At 46.3% G+C, this 18,052-nt stretch overlaps 1 protein-coding gene across 1 annotated transcript in view; it reads right to left on the reverse strand.

The window, feature by feature from the left end:
• Positions 1 to 14,741, reverse strand: part of FAXDC2 (fatty acid hydroxylase domain containing 2) — a 133,477-nt gene extending 118,736 nt beyond the window's left edge. Inside the window, exon 1 of the mRNA XM_069199618.1 lies at positions 14,375 to 14,741. The gene's annotated coding sequence lies outside the window, so the exon portion shown is untranslated. The remainder of the gene's footprint in view (positions 1 to 14,374) is intronic.
• Between the last annotated feature and the right edge of the window lie 3,311 nt (positions 14,742 to 18,052).

The following is an 18,052-nucleotide window of genomic DNA, read 5'->3' on the forward strand; positions in this document are numbered from 1 at the left end:
CATTTATCTCCACTATTTTAGACCCAGCATTTTATCATGGTTTGCTTCCCCCGACCCACCCCTTGGTCCCAATATACCATGGGTGCCCTCGCTGAGGCAAATAATTTAATCCAGCATGCCAGCACTAGCATTTTGCCTTAGGTGGCCTCCCTTGTGCCAAAAAATACATCCAATGTCCCAGCGCCAGCATTTTTTCACAGGTGCCCAATGCTAAGAATTTCGAACAGTATGCAAGCTCTAGTATCATTACAAAGGGAGCCCTTTGCCAAGCTTTACTTCTAGGATCTCGGGGCCTACATTTTGCCTTGGATGCTCTTCCTTATGCCAAGAATCATCTGCAATAGGCCAGAGGTAGCATATTATTTTGAATGCTGCCATAAACCCAGAATTATATTGAGTATGCCATGACCAGCGGCGGAATCACAATCATAAAACATGCAAACACGTTCTTATTCAGTCAGTCTCTCACTCATACTCACTCCCTCTCACATTCTCTCTCTTGTCTCTCTAACTCACACAGATTCACTTATTAATTCTTACTTATACCCATTTTCAATCATTTTTACTCACATGCAAACATAGCCATACTCATTGGTTCTCACGCACAAGCACACACACTCACCCTTTCACAGTCACTGACACTTCCTGGTGCAACTACACCTGCTGCACCATTGCTAGCTACACCCCTGACTCACTTTCACTCCCTCAGGCATCCCCTTTTATTCACTCGTTTTAACACACTTAAACTCCTTCACCCACTTCATCGCATGCATTATAACGTATTCATACATTCTTTCAAACTCTGATACACACTCACTTTCACTCTCATTGACACTCTCAAAAACACACACGCTCTTACTCAATGTCATTCGCGCTCAATCACTTGCAAGCACATACATACACATGCACAGAGAAATAACTTGTTTTTTACTTACCTTGCCACCTGTGCTGGCAACCTGAAGGTTTCATGGGAGCAACCAAGCAGGAATCTAGCCCTGGACATTAGTACCACCAAACCATGATTCTCCACGAGTCACCAGTCAGAGCAGCAAGACTAGGTTTGAAAAGGGGAATAACAAGCCCTTTCAGCTTCTTGATAGAACTGGAAGCAGAGCCCTATAAGAAGTTGAGACAGTGTTGAGGATCCAGTTGCTCTTTGTGGCTTATTGGCCTCAAGGATGCAGTCATGTGCGACCTGACAGACATATTGTAGCAGACATACTGTGCTGCCTGAGGGATGCACAGTATGTCTGCTAGATTGTAGAAAATGATGTCCCTCTTACATGCCAATCCAGGCATCCACCTATAGAGTGTTGTGCTGTATCCTTCTCTTGATGGATCGTGCCTCAGCCTCCTCTGCCCCTTCTCCTGTCATCATGCCGTCAGGAGCCTGGAGACAGCCTGAAAACACAAAAGTCCGGTTTTCATGAAAACTGTTCAGTTAAATAATAGGGAGTTGTTTGTGCCTCACAGGAGACCGAGCTACTGAAGCCCCTGATGAGGAGCTGCCACTGACTTCCCATCTGATCAACCACTACCTGAACGCCAGAGGTCTTGAAACTGTGGGGTACGCCCCTCTGGGTCTGCGTGGCGGTATTCCCAGGGGCGCAAATGTGTCTGCATTCTATGTGTAAATGAGAAAAGCCTGGAAGCTGGAACGTTTCCAGACTCTCTCCATTCACATGCAGCAGTTGAAGGGCAACCAAAGTGGGAGGACTGTAAACCTGAGTTCTGTGAGGGCAGTGAGCGCGGAGGCCAGAGTCAAGGAGTTGGCTAAAAAGAACAAAATATTCTGCATTTTGTTGCCATTTTGAGCTCCAGTTAACTGCATATAAAAGTAACAGGCACAGACCCTAACTGAAAAATAAATGTAAATGTAACTAGTGGATGGGAAATATAATCTTTTAAATTATGAAAACTCACGTGGTTAATGTGATTGCTACAGATTATGTGTGTGACCAGAGAGTCACAGAATTATACCCTTATGGACTGCAGTAAGAAACAGTGACTTATTTATTTATAGTGGTATGAGGCCTGAGCCTGTGTGAGATGGAAAGCACTGTAAATATGTCATTAATTTAAAATTGTATTACACAGTATAAAATAGGTTGCCACAAGTTTTTTGTAGTGTTTACGATAAAACAAGTGCTTTAAAAATATAAATTTTTGTACTAAATAAGCAGACTGTATCTGGTGTAAATATTTTTTATAAATGCCCATTAAAAGAACACACTATAGAACTCCATTGATGCCTCTAAAAACAAAATATTAATTTCTCACCATGAAGCTTTAAGTGAGTCAGTCAATTAACGTCTACGCTGGTTGGTTCCAAAACAGCCTTTTATTTAGCAATTAACAAATTGCACACCTTTACATTTCTTTCAGGTACCGTGCACCATGGTGAGAAAGCATTTTTCTTCTTTAGCTCTATACCACACTCTCAGCTTCAAAGTGCCACAACCCCTCAACCATGCTCTAGTGTAGGAAGCTGGCTATCTATGCAGTGTACCGAATGGAGGGGTACACTATGCAGATAGTACAGGCAGCTCTTATTGGTTTACAGGGGTTAAGTAATAATCTTAAAAGCTCTCTTTTGTGGTGTGTGGGTGAGCAGTTAGGCTTATCAAAGGGCAGTGCTAAGCATTTGTTGAACACACATTGTCAATAAATGAGGCACACACTCAAGAAGAAACCCGAGACCAATGTTTAGAAAAATATAGTTACTTTTTAATATAATGTTTCAATGCCAGAAAAACATCAAAGGAAGATAAGCACCGTTTCAGTTGTATCAGTTTTGAAAGTAATACTTTTACTCAAATACGCTTTTACGCAGTAAAAACTTCAAAGTACTTTTACTGCAAGGGGGTCACTCCAGGCAGTTCTCGAGGATCCCCTGTAGATTGTAGGGTGCCAAAGGAGAAAGGACACAAAAAATACCAGCACAGTACAGTTTGTACAGTTTTACCTGCACAGGGGCATGCGGGTGCAGTGACGCTGGTCGAGTCAGGTGCCTTGCGCACTGCAGTCGGCGAAGAGGGGGGCCACCTAGAAAAAAACTTCAGAGGGAGACTCTGGGACAAGTCCGGGAGCTCTCAATGAGGGGGCTTCGTTGGTGTGGGTCCTGGGAGCAAGGGAACAGTGTTGGTTGTCATGGACATGGGCCCTGGAGTTCAGGTGTAGTGGGTCTTTGTCGTCCATGCTCCTGCATCAAGGTGCCCACTGTTCTCAGGGGGGACTTGCAAAAGAGGGACATAACAGGGCAGCTGGGTCACTGTAGTTGATGTCCTCTGCATTGCTGATGTCCCTCAACAGTTGGTCTTCGATTATGGCATAGATGTTGGAGTACAAACAAGCTTTAATTGCTGTAAGGTGTCGGGCACCCTGGGAGTTTGCGCAGGACCACTCTGGTGGGTTCTGATGTCTTCACACTTGGTGAGGAGATGGATCTGGCCTCCTGGAGCATGATGACCTCCTCCTGGGCAGCTGCTGCACCGGTGGACCCAGTGATCAGTAGAACAGTGTGCTGGACTTTGCAGTTGGTGTCCACAGGGTGCAGAGAAGTGGCTTCTCCACTCTAAGGGAGATACTGATGGCTTTGTGAAGTGCTGGAGATCCTCCGAGGCTTTTGGAGTCCCCACAGCTGCAGGACAAATTGGGTTGTCGCGATTGCCGGGACTGGAGCTGGTAGGCAGGCAGGGTTTAGCACCAAAGTCCACCAGCAGTCCACAGTTGTTGCTTCTTCGCTCTTCTTTGTCCACTTTTTTTCTTCAGTCAGATAAATCTGCGTTCCTGGTGTCGGGGGGCACCTAAAAACTGCATTTAGGGGAGTGTGGAGTAGTAGCCAATGGGTAACTTACCCTTGGGGTGACAACACCCACTATATGACCACTTACAGTGGGAATTGGGCATAACCCTTTCCCAGAGTTCCTAGTTCCACCAAAGATGGTGGAATCCATCTTTCATGGAGCACATCAGGATGCCAACTTTAGGGGTGTGACAAGCCTGGTAGTGCACCATAGCTACCTGCATAGCTGCATAGCTAATAGGCCCCGGGGCAGGGGGGTGGCAACTCCCAGGTCTGGGGAAAGCCGGGGTTGCATATCAAAGGCAGCAGGGTTTTTGAAGTCCCTGGGCTGGGTAAGCAGATTCACTAACCATTGTGCTGGAGAAGGTGATAACACCTTCCTCCGGAGCAGGCATTGTTTCTGGCCTCTGAAAGCGTGGACTTTCACGTCCAGGGGGTCAGAAACATATCTGTGGTGGCATGCTCATGGGTACCAGTCAGCCAGAACACTAACAGACTAGTAGGTTTCAGGGGCACTTTCTTACTCCTGCTATGAAAAGGGTGTGAGAGCCCATTTTTCTTGCTAGCATTAGGGTCCAGGCCACCCTTAACGAACATGGAGCAAGGCTCGAACAGCAGAGGGGGAGGGCCTTTTTTAAACAAAAATCAGCAGAAAACCTGCTTTGAGGATCAAGCCTAGGAACGATGGTTCCAAGGAATGGGCAGAGTACACAGCCTGCTTTGCAGAGCTGTAGGTATCAATAGTGCTGCAGCTGCAGAATTACAACTGTTTTACTATCCTTACTTTCTTGTATTAGAAGACCAGTGGATACTTCCTGTGCCAGTGCTGCTTTGGACTTTGGCGAAATTTCCAAAGAGAGGGAACTGAAACAGCGGAGACACCGTGGTTTGGGCATCAGAGAGATTTGGGCATCAGAGAGATGGTAGAGGCAGCCTGCTTCGCAAGGCAGTAGCTATCTGTGTCAAAGCAAGTGCAGTGGCCCTGGGGTCCAGAGGGCTGAGGGGCACATTTGCACCATAATTATGAATGTCTTAGAAGTGATGGTCCAGCATTGTGTGGAATGGGTGAATGTGAAAGAAGAGAAGAGCCTGCTTCTCAGGTCCGCAGATATCATTAGTGCAGCCGCTGCAGTTGCACTGGGGCCCAGGAGTGTAAAGGGCTCACAGTTCCTTAGTTAGAGGGAGTAGTGGTTTTGGTCAATTCTGATTTTGTTGTTTCTTCATTTTGTCTTTTTATATATATCTTACATTTAGTGGATTATGAGCTACAGAAGAGCACCCCTGAAATAATCTCATAATCCCCACCTGCTGCAATTAGCCATGCCCCTCCCACTCCACAAGCTTTGCCATCAAGTTTTGGAGGGAGGCCCAAGTTCAAAACATGTTGCTTAGGGGGGCTCAGTGCAAAACAGTTTGAAGACCTCTATTATACTCTTACTTTGTGTTGAAATTGACCTCAAGATATGTTTCTCCGTGTTCCTAAGCCTTTTCCTTTATTGTTTGTAGAGTTAAACCAACACAAGTCCACTTTGTTGTCTCCTGGGCAAATATTAGAGTGGACTACAGTGTTTCTTGAAAAAAAAGAAGCCATTGTTTTGCCTGGAAAAAGGAAGACTCTCAAGTCAGATGTATTATCCCCATTCACAGACCAGGGACGAGCAATTCAGTGTGTACACTGATTTGCGAATGCGATTGCAATACCGATGCAACCTATCTACTAATAGGTCACATAGCAATTTGCCTATTCGTGGTGTGCCACAAACAACCTTTCTGAGGAATATTAATTAGGCAGATCACAATTTGCAGTCTCCAAGAATTTGCACGAATGCAGGGGTGGATGACAGAAAACACTGTACCTGCATTTCCATCCCCAAATGGAAAACATTTTTCTAAACCATCCCAGGTCCAATGCAGGGATATATGTTTAAAGGAAAAAAGCTTTCCTTTACGGGAAGCTATCTAAAAGAGAAGGCACTGGTACTCTGGAGCCCACCAACACGATTCCCAAAGGGGAAACTGTGCCCTGGGGACAGCTTCCCCTGTGTGAATCAGTTATCCCAAAAGGGCATTGTACAGCAGTCCCCATGTTCCTTGTTCAGCAGAAGAAATGTCTTCTACACCCACTTTACTATTATACCTAGTAAGATCATATCTGCAGTGCTCCATGATCATCTTGTTTTAGGATAAACCTGGAAAAATGATCCTCATTTTTTTGCCTCTTGTTCGTTGGACTTATATATCCAGGTAATGCTATCTAGGCCAAGATTTATATAGAAGTCTAGGTCACAGGACAGATGCTTTGCACCCTCGCCCTGCATCTGATTTCCAATATGCTGACCTTTGCAGTTTCGGCATTAACAGAGAAAATCACAGCAATAAAACCAAGATGGAGGAAAGTGTGAATGTCCCCAAGTTCTAGGTAGGCGTGCCACCTGTCCTAGCAAAAATACCGGCCATCTGTTCGCATTTTAACATTCTGCAAAGACCTGGAGCCTGTTTTTTTTTTTTTTTTTTTAATAGAAATTTCTATTAAATTGTCTGTGTCCATTTTTTGCCTGAGGGTACTGCCTATGTTTACTAGTCATTGGTCATTAAGGAACACAGTTGAAAGTGATTTGTTCCTACATTTACTATTTAAAATATGTCCTGATAAGGGGAAAAAATACCAACTTTATGTGATTTTTCTAATGTTTGTACTGGCAGGCAATAAAATACTGGTACTGTCTGTATAAAACCGGCCGGGTGGCAACTCTGGTTCAAGGTGGTTCACCCAGTGGCGTAGCAAGGGTGCCAGGACCATAATGTAAGCATGGAAATTGCCCACCATCCCCTGGTTTGGCAGTGTAACCCTCATACCTTGCCGCCTTCTCTTTACACTAGAACACGATGCAGTCTGTCAAATGGCTGCTGTTACATTGTGTTAACTCTACGTACCCCTTTGGGGTGTACCTTCCACTGGTGCAGCAGGTGCAGTGGCACCAGGGCCCAGAGGCCTGACGCGCCCTCCGCGTCTTGATTATTGCTGTATTTCACAGTTCAAACAGCAGCCAGGGATCCCATGTCCTGCCTTGAGCAAGGGCCCATGACACAATATCTGTGCCCCTGAGCCCTGATTGAGCCCCGGTCGTAACTTCCGCCCCTTTGTAGGATGGAGTTGGCGCAGCACAGGGGGCCGCACCCTTCACATGGGAGAATACTGCAACTCGAAACACACGCACGATGCAAATCTGGTGTTGACAGTGACATTCCCCTTTGCATCTGCTGTGTACACAGCATATCAGCAGAGAAAACCTACTGCACAGAGCTCGCACGAAGGGTGCTGGGCAACTGCTCCTCTGCTGGGCCCCGCACGCCGCTCCTAGGGCAGCATAACCCAGAAACCTCACTTGGTCCGTGAACTTTGAGCTGCATTTGCAAGAATTACCCTGACTCGTAAAGTGAAAACAAAGCTGAGGTAATGCTTCGTCTTATCTAAAATAAAAAATAAACTAGAACGCCCGCTGAGTGGCTTGAACTGAACGAGATGTTAACATGCTATCTGACCACAGGGTGAGCAGGCAGTCTATTAAGAATGTACTCTCATCCAACCCAAACTGTACAAGACAGTCACCAAATGATTATAAACTCACTAGTTGTTGTTAAGCAGACCCCAATTAATTTCTCTTCAGGCATCACCATAAAAAAAAGCCTCTTTATTATAAACAGGTCTGCTAGAATTGTGTGGCGACAAAGGGCCACATTATGTGGCAGGCTTGAATAAATTATGTGACAAGAAAACCCTAATTGTGTGTCATTATGCAACATATTCAGCAACAGTAATATCGTGCTTTATTCTTATTTTAACACACTAATAATAAAAGGGATCCCAGGGGCGGCAAAATGCAAAGTCTCTGTGAAAAGGAAACGTATACACTGGATTCTATTGAAAATGTAACTCATCCAGAAATAGTGACTGGTCTGACCTGGGCCACCATTTTATCACTCTGTCCTTTCTAACTCCCGGATTCGAATAGTTATTTCAAACATACAACGTTGCTCTCAGCAAACCACAAATGTATGTGCGCCCACTTCTTGTAATTAAAAGTGGCCTCGTTCATCCTGTGTATCTCAGTTATGTTTTAGAAGTGACCTTCACCTTTGGGATTACTCTGTGCCCACAACACGGGACTACAGAAGCCCCTCTTTCCAGCAAGGAACAGCACTGTGGATCAGCACTGCTTATTGCACATTCATAAGTGCCTCGCTAGAAGGTACTGCAGATTAAAGGCATCAGACCTCGAAAACTGAAGTAAAGGGCGGTTGCTGTATTGTGAGTGCCCTCAAAATAAATACTCTTTTAGAAGTGTGTGCTTGTAGTAACATTTATTTACATGACTACTGAAGCAAAACATTTTCATGACACAGGGGGACTCATTACCCCCCCCCCCACCCATTTTTTTAATTCAATGTATTTTTGTTTCTTCAAAATACAAATGAAAACCTTTCCCCCATTTATCAATTACTGTCTCGGCAAAAATATTACGTCTGTAGTTATAGGTCAGTACCTGAATTCAACAATCATAACCCGGAAGCCGACCAGTTATCTATGCAGAAGTCTGTCTCTGCGTTGTTCCACTACTTTGAAATAAAAACATTTTGTGTTTAAATCTTCAAATTATGAAGCAGATGGTGAAATAGATGTCAAATGCAGTAAGTTATGATCTTGGTGTGAATGGGATTGAAGATGCAGTCTACGGCTCGGCTAGCCTCTGCCTTCCTCAGGACTGCAGAATTAAACAACAAATGCTCGCCCGAATACCTCTGGGGCCACGAAGAGGTCAAAGCATGTGGAACATGGGAAATCTGTACTTACGGCCCATTAGAGGTCGGTGGACTCACAAATTGAAAGACAAGGCGACCCAAGAGTCAGGGTTAGACCTAAGTCAAGGTACAAGTCGAGCCATTTAATTAATATGTATGTAAATTAAACAACAAACGCACTATGATAAAGGCTTTGAAAATCTAAAAGTCGTGTTTCTTTAACACTTGGAAGTGTTTCAGTGTAGTATATTAAGCTATGTACCGTTTTAAGTATCGTTTATTAAAAGTGAAATTTTATGAACATAAGTTTAGAAACCTTCCTGATAACAAAGGAGGAAAAGTCAGTTGTCATGTGCCGCTTTTGCACGTGGCTAATATTATAGTTGTTGTTACAGCAACATTTTAGCCTGTTAAGTCATGCTTGGATATGAAATCCGCAATGTCCTGGTTGCAGATGGTGCAGTAGAGCCACTGCTAAATCAATCTAACACAAAAAAACTTTCTAAAAGAAAAATAACAAATTTAAGGGAAGGCGGATATTACTTGTGTGTTCATTTCACTGGCTTCCTCTGAACTGGCAAAGAGAATGATTTCAGGAGCGGATCTACACCTCAGTGAAGGCAATCTCACATGTTGGTAATGCAAGGGGACGTTGCAGATCCAGCGGAGTTGGCTTTCTGGTTGCTACAAGACTTCAGTGAGAAACATGAAGGTGCGGAGCTCGGTTGGAGACTGTTTCATGTAAACGTTCACTTTTAAACGCACCCTTTGGGTTTTATATTTGAGTTGATCAGTCCTATTTAGCAACTTTTGAATTTAAAAATTTCATTGTAATGAAAAAGGACAATATCTGGACTGCCATTTTGTCTTGCCAGTTTCCATGGTCAATGGCAGAGCCAAACATTCTGACCAGAAGCAGCTGGTATCTAAAAAAAAAGTGGTGGGGTAGTGCAGGGACAAAAACAAAAAAATAAAAGAACTTACCTGCCGCTCGCCTCCTTGCCGCCTCAGTGCTCCTCTGCTGCCAGTGCACCGACTCATAGACTTACCTACGCCAATCCACATGCTTCTCTCATGCTTGTAATACTATTACCCAGCATGAGAGCAGCACAGCGATTGTGTGAGTGGGCTGGTTTTGCGCTCCCAAGGGGACTGTGGTTCTGTGCCTGATTTTCTCTACCTAGCAACGCAGCTCGGGTTGAAGAGAACTCAGTGCGCATGTCGGTTTGGCTGTTCTAAGACTGCCGGCCAAACCGATACGCGCACTAACAGCAATGCTGACGACTGCTCTTTCAGTCCTGTCATCGTCGTGGCCTCGACTCTAACACTTGTCTTGTGAAGAAAAATAAAATTATAATAAACTAGTTTTATTATCATTTTAGTTTTCATGTTTGCATGCTGGGGGTGGGAGATGACGCTACTCTGCCATAACGGAGGAGCCGCCGTGGAATCTGACCAAGCCCTGCATTGTCTCTCCCACCCATTTGAACAATGACCACTAAAGTTTGTCAGCTGGTATCAAACGACTTTGGAGAATGATCAGAAGTGAACGTGAGGCCAAAAGATGAGATGAAAAGTCTAGAAAGCTATGACTGATTTCCCTCTAAGTATTATTTAGGCTTCGGAATGTGTTGACTATATGGAAGAGACAAGTCTCGAGCAGAACTGCCAAAGTCACCAACACAAACGTCACTGCCTACTACCACATGACCAAGCTTATGGTCCAGTGCCTGTTACCCAGCACAGGCACTCCACTGTGCTAAAGCCAACGCCAGGCCTTCCCCTGCCTCGGGAAGACCAAAATCAGTGCCTATCGCCCTCACTCACCCTTTTTTCCTACCTGCATCAGTTCGAACATAAAGTGCCCTGGGTCTCGGGTGCTACCCCTCTCCCCCACCCAGTGACCTAAAATCTGGAGAGAAAAACTCACGTCCTACCACCAGTGTCCCCCACTCTGTGAAAGAGACCTCTATTTCTATCACCCACCTCGTGCCCTCAAGTGTGCCAGAGACAATGTTTGGTCTTACCACACATCCTTTGATACCCTCCAGTCAGACAGACAAATTCATGTCCTGCCACCCACCATGTGCCCTTCACAGCTAGAGACAAACCGAGTTCCTACTACTCTACTGGAATATACTTTCCCCTTCACGGGAGTAAACATCAGACCCTGACACCTATCATAGGTTTTGTATTTCACATGAATCAAAATCAAGCATAATCACATCTCCTGAGTCCTCCACTACATCCTATATCCTATCCCAATTCGTGCCTTTGCAGACAGTCCAGGTCCTAAGACCAAAGCACCCATGCTTCTATGCTTGGTCCTCCACTGCATCTCTAGTTCAGCCTTAGAGAGCTCCAGTGAGTGTGCCTCGCACAAAAGCAGGCTGTAGCCTCCCCCAACTCTACAATGACCACCACCACCTTCCTACCAAAAGCTCCTACAGATTATACAGTACAGGACCTCTCACCAGTGTATCACCTCCGGACTGCGGCGAGCAGTGTACACAGGTGATCTGATTTGCGGTGAGCTCTTTATAGTAATCCTAAATACAAATATTTCCCTTACCCCAAGAAGAAGCATCAAGCATAGCACTACTATGGGCCTACTGGACATGGGCATAGGGGAGTCGGATGCTAAGTGAATTATATTATAGTGATATATAGTACCTAAATCATTTTTTTGTTATATCCTACCTCAATCCTATTCATTTTTATTGACCTTCAAAGGGTGAAAGGAGGACCATACTCTTTTCAGGTTTCTAACTTGCGATTGCAAAGAGATTTGTCGACAAGGCCTTAACCCACCGAGCTATCGTACATCCTTTAGCGAAGAAAACCCTTTCTTCCATAAATTCTAAGGCAATCGATTCCAGGCACGGGGTCTGGGTACTTGCTCTAATTGCCCCCCCACTTTGGCATAAATGACCATTCTCTCTCAGGTATCACCTTTAGTTTATAGGAGATTCGTGCACCGCTTGCCCCTAACTTGTAGATACCATTCTTGAACTGCCTAAAGACGCCTCTCCCGGTGGCCTGTGGTAGCCTCCCACACAGATTGCCTTTGGCCTGTAGTAACTCCTGCGTTATCAACCTTGCGCCGTAGTTTCCTTTCCCAGACCTCTCCTGCAGTAACCTCTCACAGATATGAACCTGGTCTGGAGCTTCTCGGCTATCATCTCTAACCTGCAATGGCCTGCTACAGGTGTCACGTGTGACCCGCGGTAGCCTCGTGCGCATAGAGGCTGTTTACTAGAACACAGCTCAATTGAATTCTATATATCAATCGCAGTAGGATGGAATGGAGAGTCGTGCCCCGGATTTATACAAGTGACCTGCATGCTGCACGAAGATTTCCACAGTTCACATGAGTTTCCAGTAAAAAAGCAACAGTGGTGGACGAAGGTAAGTCAAACCCGACCAACTGACTCGACTAAATTCGACTCTTAGATAAGATAATCACCTCGAAGCAGAGAGATGGGTGCGGCCAACCTGGATTACAGTACATCCGTTCACCCGCTTCCACAGAAACGGCTCCAACCAAAGCCACCGGCTGGGGTGTGCACCACTGTGGTGATGTAGGCTGGGGCCTGCGGCGCGGTGCGGCAGGGAGAGCTGGTGGGTCGCGTGGGGTACCAGTGCCTCAGCGCAGGCCACACTCAGGTCCGGGTGTGTGGGCTCACGCGCTGCCACAGAGCTCTCGCAGCTATGATACCCGGAGGCAGACGTGAAAAAGCATTATCAAAGCTGTAAGAATGGTCGAGGATGTGGCAGCTCAGGAGTCAGTGCAGCCAAGGGGAATATGAGGTACTCGGGGCACATAACTCCCGAGGAGCAGTGTACAGCAGCAAGAAAGCCAGTGACCAAACTCCGTGTGCAGTGTCAAGAGCAGGAAGTGACGTGGCCAGAAACGATGGCCTGAAGGACCTTATTTAAATATTACTTTTCTGTGCCTGTGCTGCCTCCAGCAGCTAGTGCTTAACTTGAGCAAACATATGGTGGCACTGTCAGTCATCTTTTAATGTACATTGAACTAATAAACAACTGTTGTTGTGCTTATCTTTAAAATAGACAAATACCGGTCACCCAACCTGTTCATATTGATTTAGGGTCCCTAAAATAGTCCGAATTGTCAGACTCGTAGGAGTGCGCTGGTTAGTGGTTGTGTTGGTGCTGGTGCTGTCACTGCAGCGCAGGCTGCGGCAACGGCCTCCTGACGAGGGCCCTGGCACTTCTTTTTTAATCAAATTAAGCACTACCCGGTACTATGTTGTAATTTGCAATTGCCAGTCTATTTATATCAATAAATGAAATGCTTTATATTAATGGGGTATTCCAAATTTGAGTGAAGAAAGGATCCTGTAATAGGTGGCTGTGGGACAATCTGTGCGTGGCTGTCGCACTAAGTAATTGCAAGCGTCATATCGGTTCAAATTGAGAAAAGGAAGGGAGGCTCCCGAAGCAATAATGTTTTACAAGCTGCTAACATGAAGTAGGCATGTGTCTGGAGCACTGCTCCTCATGTCTAGATTGTATTCAGAATAGAGTGACCAGATTTCTAAAGTTAAAAAAACGGGACATTTCCCAAAAATAGAAGGAGGACTACAATTTTAGTTCAACCTAGCGCGCAGAATGATAGCGCTCATCAGCAGTTACCGAAGAGGCACTAAGAACATAAATAAAATGAAATTTTTAAAGCCAGTATCATGGCTGTTAAACTGCTGTCAGATAAAAGCTGCTAACTATCGCTGCTTTTGGAAAACATAAAAACGCACCTTCAACTGTTTTCAGTCAACCACCTCTAAAAACCGGGACATGAGCTAAACTTACTGAAATCTGCCGGGACAGCTGTCGAAAAAAACAGGACTGTCCGGGCAAAACCGGGACGTCTGGTCACCCTAATTCAGAATACAAGAAGACACTTACGTAGATTCCTAAATCTTGTAGTAAACCGGATCAGAAAGTAAATCCACGTCCTACCATTTGGCGGCTCGCCTGATAAGAAACGGAGCAAACAGGCTTGCTGAGGCCGTTTCACATACTATATTTTTTTTCCAGTGCAAAACATCAGAGTACAATGAGTTCTGTGTTTTCTTTTTTGGCTGCTGCTGGGAACTAAGCGCCAGAACAAGTTGATGCTGCCTCTAAATTACTCTTCGCGTTTCTTCTGTTGAAAAGTACCGGGGATCGAAATGTGTTTTAAAGGAAATCTTGTTTATTTTATTAACCCCGGTAGATTCCCTGAGATTTGAACCCACGACCTACAAATTACACTAAAAAGTCTCCGGAAGGCTCTGAGCCCTCCGTGGTAGGGGTTCAGACTTCCTTGTCAGTGTGGGTTTGCAGGTGCATCCTGGGGCCTGAACTCTGATCAGCAGGTGTGCGCCTCTCTGATGGAAGCACATTAACATCCATCACGTAACTTACTAGGATTGGCTGGCACCAGGGGCTCGCAGGGTACATACACATCTCTCTAGGAGAAACAGGTATCCTAACACACGGAGCTCTCTCTCACAGGCTGAAACCAGCGACCTGAATGTCCAACGCAGATCGTCGCTACTGGCGCATTATCCAGCTGTGCTGCGCTGTACTAGTTTTAAGAAACATATTTACTTTTACAATCGTTTGTCACAAATGGTTCTCGTTCCTGCGCAGTTTAGCCGTAGTCCCTTTTCATGCCCCTCTTGTGCCCTCATCGATGCCCCATAAGATGGGTACCTGCATTGTCCCGTACCGAGATGCCCAGTCCGCTGCCTGCCCACCTACCCGCTGCCTCCGGTGCCTTTTCAGAGCCTGGAAGGTACGACTCTGACTCCAAGACTCCCCGGAGAGCCGTTCCACCTATCCGTGTGCGGTAGGATGTTGTCTCTGTAAGGTGCCCGCCGGCTGCACTTCTTCCTTTGTTTACCGGCCTCAGATCGTCTCTGGGCCCGTGCTGCTGACTGGCTCCGCCCGGCACATGATGTGAAGAGCAGGGCTGAAAGCACCGGGCTTGGAACAGCCCCTTAAAGGCAAAGAGCCAGCCCGAGCCTGCTGTACTGCACGGGGGGAAGACGAGCTCCGAGGGGGCAGAGGCAGACAGGAGCAAGGAGCATGAACTATGTTCCCCACCTTATATGTACATAGAAGAACTGGAAATGGAAAACCATTACTCCCGAACCACTAAGGCGGAGGTGGAGGTGGGGCAGCCATAGCTGCCAAGGTTTCAGATTGCTCTGTGTGACATTTTCATAATTCAGTGTAATTATGAGTGACATTTCAACGTCTATGAGTGACACTTTCTTAGCAGTAAAAATCAAGCAACGAACGGAAATCAGCCCTGCCAAGTACCACGCATCAGGCGTTAGGCTAACGCATTACAGTGTGTTGGCCCGCATCATCGCACTGAAATGCAGTGTCACGCATTATAGTGCCTTGTCACCTATCAATCGAGGAGCGCTGCTATAATAAAGTACTGTACAAGCTGACCGGAAGCGCACTGTGCGCTCTGTTGCCAGCAGGCTTGGGGGCTGTCTGGATCAGCTGCTAGAGCTGCACAGTGGTGCTTGCCACAATGTAACTTACCCAACACCACTCAGCGATTTCACTGACGTCAGGAGGACTGGTCGGACTCAGTGCGCCCTTGGCCAATGGACACAACCGAATCCGAGTTGTGCACATAATTTGATTTTAGGCGGGTCAGGCTCATGCCTCCTGTGGTGTTAGAGGGCAGGCACTACGCAGTATTTTCATCCTGGGCTGCACAGACTGTTGTTCTGGGCATCAGGTAATTATTCCAGCTCTGCTCGCCACTTGCACCGCGGGCTACCGCGTGGTATGTGATCCCACAATGGACTCTACTCCATCAGCCTCGTCGTGAATTTGCTTGCTGTGGCTGGCTACGGCAGACAGTCATGGCATTGATAATGGCAGAGACCTCGCTGTTCGCACTCCTGCGGCAGCCACAACCAGACCCAACTGCACCTGCACCACGGCTAGTATGTGTTCAACTCATGATCATCAGGGCTGAGCAGAATCATGATTGCCACGGGAGACAAGTCAGACTGGTCGGCGACGGTCCAAAGCTTGGTTGCTTGCGGCCACAGTGGGCTCTCCAATTGCCACGTGCCAGCTCGTCACCTCCCTCGAAAGTCAAGTAAATGTGCTTTGCGGAGAGTGAGACAATATGTAGTGCAGTTAACTTAACTTCTTACAGTTTCTCGTTGCTCAAATGGGTGTAATTTCTGGTATTGTTATGTTTCTGTCGTCTTCATTGCTTGATTTTGCTTGTGAGTAAGTGTCACTCATAGTTGTTAAAATGTCACTCATAATTACACTGAATTATGAAAATGTCACACATGACAATCTGAAACCTTGGCAGCTATGCAGAAACATATCTCAGTTCTGGCTCCGTGGTAGCTGCCAAATCCCTAATCCGAAAACATCCTACTCATTTTATTCACTGTACATAGCAAGGTTGTATGATGGAACCACGCATTCCAATGTAATGCATGCCGTTACAATGTGGCCGTTACAGTGCGAAAACCATTACCACACATAACCTTTACCACGCGTGTTTTTACAATGATTATGCCTTTACCACACATGCCTTTCCAATGAGTTTTGTTGTAAAAGCATGAATGGTAAAGGCATTGTAGGAGGCTGGCCTGGCTTATAGTGTGTACCTTGTGGTACTTACACCTTGTGCCAGGTCCAGTTATCCCTCATTAGTAGAATAGGGGTGTTTCTAGCAGCTTAGGCTGTTAGAGGTAGCTATGGCAAAGCAACTTAGGCTGAACTAGGAGACATGCAAAGCTCCTACTATACCAATTATATAGCAAAATATCACAAGAAAACACAATTCTCAAGTTACTAAAAATAAAGGTACTTTATTTTAGTGACAATATGTCAAAAGTATCTCAGAGGATACCCTCATTTAGGAGGTAAGTAATATACACAAATTATATGTATACAAACCCAAAACAGGTAAACAACAGTAAGAAAAGTAGTGCAAACAATGTAGAATCACAATAGAATGCAATAGGTAGACATAGGCCTAGGGGCAACACAAACCATATACTCCAAAAGTGGAATGCGAATCACGAATGGACCCCAGGCCTATGGGAAGTTGTAGAGGGTCGTTGGGACTGTGAGAAAACAGTAAGGGTGTCCAAAATACCCCACCCCAAGACCCTGAAAAGTAGGAGTAAAGTTACCCTACTACCCCAGAAAGACGGTGTAGTCGAGATAGGGGATTCTGCAAGAACTACAACTGCTACCAAAGCACTGAAGATGGATTCCTGGACCTGAGGACCTGTAAAGGAAGGGGACCAAGTCCAAGAGTCACGCAAGTGTCCAGGGGGGGCAGGAGCCCACTAAACCCCTGATGAAGGTACAAAAGGGCTGCCTCCGGGTGGAAGAAGACAAAGATTCTGCAACAAAAGAAGGTGCCAGGAACTTCTCCTTTAGTCAGAAGATGTCCCACGGTGTGCTGGAGGATGCAGGAGTATTTCCATGCAGAAATACCATAAACAAGCCTTGCTAGCTGCAAGAGTCATGGTTGAGGATTTTGGGTGCTGCTGGGGCCCAGGAAGGACCAAGATGTCGCCCTTTGGAGGAGGAGACAGAGGGGGCGCTCAGCAACTCGGAGAGCCCCCACAGGAGCAGGCAGCACCCGCAGAACAGGCACTTAGAAGACCTGAGGACAGTGGTCGACTCAGAGTCACAAAGGAGGGTCCCACAACGTCAGAGTCCAACTCAGTGAGTTGGGCAATGCAGGACGGAGTGCTGGGGACCCAGGCTAGGCTGTGCACAAAGGAAGTCCTGGAAAAGTGCACAGAAGTCGGAGCAGCTGCAAATCACGCAGTACACAGGTTTACCTATGTCCAGTTACATAATGGTAACTCTGAACCTGGGCATGTTTGGTATCAAACATGTCAGAATCATACCCCAATACTGTTGCAAGTATTGGAAGTATGATTACATGCACTCTGGGGTCTCCCTAGATGAACCCCAGCATTGCTACCACCAGTCTTACAGGGTTTTCCGGGCAGCCCATGCTGCTGCCACCCCTCAGGCAGGTTTCTGCCCTCCTGCTGCTTGATCGAATCAAGCTCAGGAAGGCACAAAAAAGGATTTCCTTTGGGAGAGGGAGGTAACACCCTCTCCATTTGGAATCAGGTGTGACTGGCTGGGCAGGTGTAGCCTACCCAAGCCCCTGGTATGCTTTGAAGGGCACATTTGGTGCCCTCCTTGCATAAACCAGTCCACACCAGTTCGGTGACCCCCCAGTCCCTCCTCTAGCACGAAACTGGACAATGGAAAGGGGAGTGACCACTCCCCTGTCCATCACCACCCGAAGGGGTGCTCAGAGCTCCTCCAGAGGGTCCCTGGGTTTTGCCATCTTGTTTCCAAGGTTGGCAGGGAACTCTGGGAGCATCTGAGTGGCCAGGCCAGGCAGGTGAT

Source organism: Pleurodeles waltl, chromosome 7 (genome assembly GCF_031143425.1).
Source record: "Pleurodeles waltl isolate 20211129_DDA chromosome 7, aPleWal1.hap1.20221129, whole genome shotgun sequence".
In the NCBI taxonomy this organism is placed as follows: Eukaryota; Metazoa; Chordata; class Amphibia; order Caudata; family Salamandridae; genus Pleurodeles; species Pleurodeles waltl.